General features: G+C 36.3%; 1 pseudogene; it reads right to left on the bottom strand.

Moving 5' to 3' along the window:
• Window positions 1-266: 266 nt before the first annotated feature.
• On the bottom strand, window positions 267-6,682 carry LOC136033485 (uncharacterized; annotated as a pseudogene).
• Between the last annotated feature and the right edge of the window lie 392 nt (window positions 6,683-7,074).

The raw sequence follows: 7,074 nt of genomic DNA on the forward strand, positions 1-7,074 counted from the left end.
AAGAGTTTAAGGAAAAAGAATGTGAAGAAAACTATGTTTATGCTCAATCTTCTTTGAATAACAAAGAGCACGAAATTGTTGAGATAGGGAGTCAAGGTGTGCTTAATCCTCTAAGTGATAACGAACTAACAAACCAGGAAAGCTCACTTACGATCCCTGTTCTTCAAAGTGCACTTGCTAAAGCCTCTACATAGCTTTTCTTCTTCCTTTCCTTTTAACAACTGATAATAACGAAGAAAAGAAAGCTTGTGTTCCCTGACCTGCTCCTATCGCGGATCTTCTTTCTGAACAAAAGCATTTCTGAAAAAAGTAGAACAGTTATTTACGTGAATATCGAAGCCTGGATCACCGGTGACCGATATTACCATGGTCATAATTTCGCCAATGCGCACAAGGCCGTTAGCTGATGGAGCCAATGGACCTTTACCAATTCGGATGTCCATAAAGGCATTAGCAGTGTCACCACTGGGCGAAACGATTTGAGAGTCAAGCTGATCGACACCAAATATGGCTGACACAGTTTTGTCGAGCTGGCCTTCCCAGAGACAACGGATTTGGCCTGATGAGTCCCCGATCTAGAATTGAATTATCTATCTAAAGTAACTATACACAAATTTAACATACAAGATATGTTTTTCAACAAAAAGAAAATTGTAACAAAGGTACTTCAGGACTAGCAATACAGTAATACGAAGCGTAACCGAAGTCTGAAATTAAATAAAATTTACATTTTAGGCTGAAACCGTGATAGCAACAATGAAACTATCCTGTAAAAATCTACCCTCACGGAGACTCAAACTCTTAGTCTCGTTTGCACTAGACCAGTAGTTCTCAACAGATTTTTGGCGTACCTATTTCTAAAATACTGCTACTCCCTCGTGGTAACTAAATTTTAATGCAAAAAATGCTACATTGCTGGCCTGAAGGAAGCTTAAAAGGTCGTTAACTTTTTACTTTTGGGGGGTGAGGGGGGGGGGTAGTCCTTTGGGTTTATTGTACTCTAATTGAAAATATTGACTGTATACAACACCTTTTATACAAATACTACGTCATTGCAATATGTATCCATGTATCTTTTTTTGCTTTTTGAATGCATTTGAATGTAATGCTATTCATATGAATTTTTTTCAAAAATTAAGGCTCTAAAGCATAGTCAGCTGAAGGTCAAACATCCTTCCCATGACCCACCAGTATATTATCATGCATAACCGATTAGGTATGCGCCCAACATTGGGAATCATGGGGCTAGACGGCCATAGTAAATTTAGGTAACCTTAAATCAAGCTAGAATGAGTCTCAAAGCAACATTAAAATCAAATTTTTTATAATGAGACTGGTTGAGTGTCTTTAATTAAAAGTTTAAGACTGCGTGGATGGTTTAAGACTGACGTCCCACTAATGATGTACTGTATTCACAGAAGAACATTCTCTAAATATTTAAAGTCAAGTTTCTTAAGACAACTTTTGTGCACAGGGATATGTACACGGATTTGCATACATTAGAGCAAACGGAGCTCGCAAAACTAAATACTTCTTATATCCAAATGATACACCAGTATCTACTATGTAGTTGTCTACTTAATTAAGAACGAGCTTTCGGACTGTTTTTATTGATTGGAGCTCTTCTTGTATTCAATTTCGTTTTCCCGTCTCTTTTCCTGTTTATATTGTTTTTTAATTTTGCCGAAAATTTGAAACAAGGGGGGAGGTTTGTTTATTAGGATGATATCTATCTATGCCCACCTAGGTTACGCTTGTAAGAAATATTGGTGTTACGGCTAGGGCTCATGTGAGACATTTTTACATACATATAGCCATATAAGAATTGAACATTTCTTTGTCAATTTTCTGTTGCTTGAGTGTGAAGACTCAAAAAGAATTTCTAAGAACAAATTATTGAAAATTTGGAAGTATTTTTACACTCAGTTTTGATCGGAAATTGAAATTAAACATTGGGATGACAGCCCCCCTTACATTAAAAAAGGTATTGAATTTGATGCTTGAAAATGGACAGAAATAAATTAAAAAAGTTTTTTAATATAAGTAAGAGGTCACTGTAAAACTTAAATAGTACAGAAAATGATCTTAAACGCAAAGAAAGCTTTCAACCTAGGAAAGAAAGCTTCTATTCATAGCATAATCAGTTCAAGTATAGCCCTTACAACGTTATCAGTATATGGCAACCTCTATTAATTTTTGGTTTAAAACTACAAATTAAAGTTCTACCATTTAGTTTAAATGGTTAGTGATATGGCTAACCTAAATGTTAAGTTTATTTATTTCTTTATTTTTAACTCCTTTCATCATTGTTTTTTCTTTTCATATACATGATTGCTGTGGAAAAGACATGAAACAAAAGAGCCAAGAAAAGACCAAGATGACAATAGATAATACAGATTATACACAATGACCAAAAATTGCTAAATCTTACTTCTTGAATTCCTTCTTCCATTTGAATGACAATTGTGTTTTCAAGGTAAGCTTGCCCACCAGATCCAAGCTCGTCAATGAACTGAGTACCACATTGGTTAAGCACCAGGGTAGAAGTGTAACTTACCTGACCACTATTCAACTGGACAAACGTGCACTCTTGTTGTGTGGAAACCCTAAAATAGAAAATACAAGTTGCAATATTAGTAAAAGGAAAAAGTTAGAGAGAAGGTTGTGTACACACGTCGAATCCCCCGGCCCTCTGGTAGCCAGCTGAAGCTTCTAGCTGTAGACTATGGCAGGCATAGAGGAGTACTTCTATTTAATGTGCTTCTTGAAAACCAAAAATTATAGAAATTTTTAAAGGAAGATTTTTAGTTCTTAGCAAAAAGAAACAGAGAGATTTCTTTCAAAAATCTCGTTATTCGGAACCCTTTCGTTCTTTATCCAGGACTAAACATTCAAACCAGATCACAAGTAGGCCTATTAGGTTTTGAAAGGGCGGAGTGATTTGTCATTCCTTTTTAACATACACCTAGAAATTATAAGATTGGATTACAAAATACGTCACAGACATAAACCAATTACTTTTAAGCTTGGTTCTTACCACAGTATTGAAAAAAAGTATTCTCTTCTGCTCTTGGGTCTTAGTACATAGTAGGTTACCATCTCTAAAAGATGGCTCAAATGTATCCCATAGCCCGAAAACTACAATAACTGTACTAAAGGGCGCGCCAGGATATCTATTCGGGGGGGGGGGGGGGTGGTACTTAAAAATAAACTTTGAAAATTCTGTATAATTTTATTTTCTGCATTTTGTTACGTTTTGTAACAGCCCCATATACCCCTCCACCCTCTGGATACGGCCTTATCTATACTACATACCAAATTTTGGCTGTAGTAAATCAAATGGCAAACATAAAGCTGTAAACTACATTTGTTCAATTTCTTTATTTTTAATGTTGTTAAGAAATAGATGGTTTAAAAAAAGATTTAATTTGAATCCAAGATATGACGAAAAAATATAGATATCAAAAGGCCAGATTTGTAACTATTCCTGTAGCCGAGTAAACAATACATAACTCATTTGGGAAAATATAAACTTTAAGAACCTTTGGAACCAAATAAAATTGGAGACAATAATTGAACCAAAACCGGCTTTTGACGGCTTTTTTAAGATAAACTTTAAGAAATATTGTTGCTGAAACACTCTTTATTCGTTTACTGGAATAAAATTCGTATTAATCTGGTTTGAACACGAAAGAACCAGAAGAACCAATCTGTTTTGCAAAGATAGAGTTATTTGAAAACCATAACGCCTAGAAGATACTGTGATTGAATTAATACGAAAATACGTCCAAGGCGCAAACCAATGGCTTTCACCCCCTTTCTTTTACTCACTGGTTTAATTTTGTCAACATACTTCCGGGGAGGGGACCATATAGTACCATATGGGCAAATATATACTAAAGAAAACTGACCTGTTTCTCTGGATGCTTGAATTATGCAGACTTAATTTAGTTTTGACAAGATTTTTTGCAGAGTCTAAATTTCAACTAGGGGGAGGAACTGGGATCTGAAGGTGGCAGTTTCCCCTCTATACCGCATAGTAAAATACGCCCTTGCTTTTACTAGGAAATTTCAGGAGTTTACCAGAGAGTTTTGAGAGTTTTGAGTTTTCTTTTCTGAAACACCGGCTGAAATAAAAAAGCCTGATAGTGTCACTCAGGCATCACAGATTTATCACTTCATTAGCTACATGATGTAGAAACCTAACAATGCATGACCAGCTAAGCAGCAACCAGGCATCAAACAAGAATGGTGGCACCAATAGTGACAGGGGCGTTAGTTTGGAGCGGAAGGTGGCTTCTCAGCATCTCTTTGTCCAAGTAGATCTTGGAAAAAAAATTTTTGGAGTAGTTTCATAAAAAAATACCCCCCCCCAAAAAAAATATTTATATTTTCATGTATACATCCTAAGAAGTGCTTCCCCCCCCTCGCTTTTTGGGAGTTGGCCCCCATAAACTGGCGTAAAAGGTAAATATGCCTAAACAATCTGCTTTTCCTGCATTAAATGCCTTTGCAAACTTTTATTGGTGGCATGGAAGACATTGCTAAAGACTTTCGAAAACACTATGACCTTTTTATTCCTTAACCTGTTATAATGAATACGTCTATGTGGGGCACAAAACTTACCTTAGCATAGATGACTCCTGAGAAAACTTGAGTGAAACAACAGTGACAACCATGCTTTCTTTTCCACACTGGACGTCTAGATTCGATACTGTTTGCATAGGACCAGTCGGCTGAAGGGGCATAAGCAGCATGTTATTTGGATTTGTGTTAATTGTCTTAATTACAGGTGTATTGATAGCAGGCAAGGGTACAGGGTTGGTAGCTGGCAAAGTTGGTAATGCTGGTTGAAGTGGCTGCACTTGAGGTGGACGCGGGGCTGGGATTAATGGGGCGGCTGCTTGTATAGGCCGTGTTACTGGAGCAAATATGGCCGGGGCAAATGTTGGTCTTGTATTTGTTGGTGGAACGTAGTTAGCAGGTATGGCTTGCGAATTGATATTTTGTGACCGCAGAACCTGAAACAAATTGATTGATTTTATCCATAAAACAATAAATGTAATGTTATAAGTTTATGCTTGTATCCACGTATAGTGTAAAATATCACAAGTTTATGTTTCTGTACATTATGTTTTCAAGTAAAACATACATAAAAAATGATTTGTCCGTTAATTTATATACAACATAAAGCAAAAATTAAATAAGTAATTATATATAAAATGGATACAGAATTTGATAGCTGGTAGCCCAAGAGAGTCTTGATAGTCTTATTGGTAAATAATAAAACTGGGACTGGTTGACGCTAACATTTCTAAGCGATCAATGCTACTTCCATAGGTAACCATCACAAAGGAACATGCTGTCCGGTAATTAATCAGCAAGATTTATTTTTTGTCTGGCAAAGGAATTACTCAGGTTAAGAGTTTACTGCTGGAATTTCTTTAGGATAGCGATGATGCAAGCTGGCATGCGTGCACGAAAATAGGACATCGTAGGGTCCCTATCCAGTGTTTCCACTTCTACCAATTTTTCGTAACATCTACCGAATTCCCTATCCGTCTTCCGACAAAAAAGAAAATCCCGAAACTACCGAAATTCTACAGAAAACTCTGAATCCCCGGAAACAGCTTTAAAATGAATGAAATACGACTACACTTAGTTTCAAAATTAAATACTTTTCATTATTTTTTTGACCTTCTTCTTCCGAAGTTCCCTTTCGAAACAGTCAACTTCAACAAAAATTGATGCACGAAATCCTGCTTTTCTTTCCGGAATCGCTCTCTGAGTTTTTAGAATGTGGTCGCTCAAACACCTCCGAAAACATAACAAAAAATGAAAAACAGTCCAACTGAAAATTCTACCGAACCTTGAGAGCCATCTACCGACGAGGTTTATAAGTCAAGGAATATAGTTATGCATCTTTTAACAGGGGCTCATGCGATGAGTTTTAGCCATTTTGGACGTACAGTTTTTTTTTGGAAGTCGTTTGAGTAGGTTGATGTAAGAAATTTTGTCAAAATGATGGAAATCAGGTATCAAGGTGTCATATAATATTGGTTTATGAAAGGTGATACGCCTACACAAATCAAATATCAACTTTGTCGTTAACCGCAGTGGAATTTTGGGAAGCTAAATTTAAACTTGGCCATAAGATCTTGTTTAATGAACATTCGGCATATCCGAAAACTGACGGCCGCCAAATTAAAGTGATCAATATAGCTGATGTTATAAAATTTTCAAAGAACGTGTTTGTCACATATTCAAACAAGATTTAAGCACGAGGAAACTATCCGCGCGTTGAGTGCCACGTTTGCTGACATTAGACCAGAAACGATTTCAAATGAGCTTTTCTAACGCCCTGTTAGTGTAGTTTATGAGATAAGATAAGAATTATTGCAAAAAGAATACAGCTCATAGTAACGCTTGTAACTCCAAGTTTGGTACTGACTAATTATTTATCTTAATCGATTATACTCACAAAGTGGAAACCATTTCAACAGCATACTATGTATCAATATTTAACAAGCTAAGAGTAGAACTTGTGGAAAAACAGCCACGTTTGCAATAAAAGAAAATACTTTTTTGCCAATACAACGCGCCATCTTATACCTCAGGGGATGCCACGGTGAAAATTAACGAATTACGTTTTGAACTGCTGGACTATCCACCTTACCACCATATCTAGCAAAAAATTCTAACGAAAATATAGAGCAAAAAAGGTTCCCTCAGCAAAAAATTACGCTCGAAGGACAAATATTTTCGTCAAATGAGGAGGTAATTACCTTCTTGAATAAATAATTTGCATAAAAACGAGAGCTAAGAGCTCATATGGCACTTGTGACGAGGTCGGAAGAGCCAAGAACTCATATGGTATGAGCTCTGGCAAAATTCTAAGAATCAATAGATTGCTTTAAAAGGAAAATCAGAAGCTTAATGCCGGTCGGGACTTAAAATAAAAGCTCTGACTCACGAGGTCCTTCTAAGTACCAAAATTTATTAAGATCCGATCATCCACTCGTAAGTTAAAAACAACTCAATTTTTCTGATTTTTCATCTCCCTTCAGCCCCCCA

This window comes from Artemia franciscana, chromosome 12 (assembly GCF_032884065.1).
Source record: "Artemia franciscana chromosome 12, ASM3288406v1, whole genome shotgun sequence".
Classification (NCBI taxonomy): Eukaryota; Metazoa; Arthropoda; class Branchiopoda; order Anostraca; family Artemiidae; genus Artemia; species Artemia franciscana.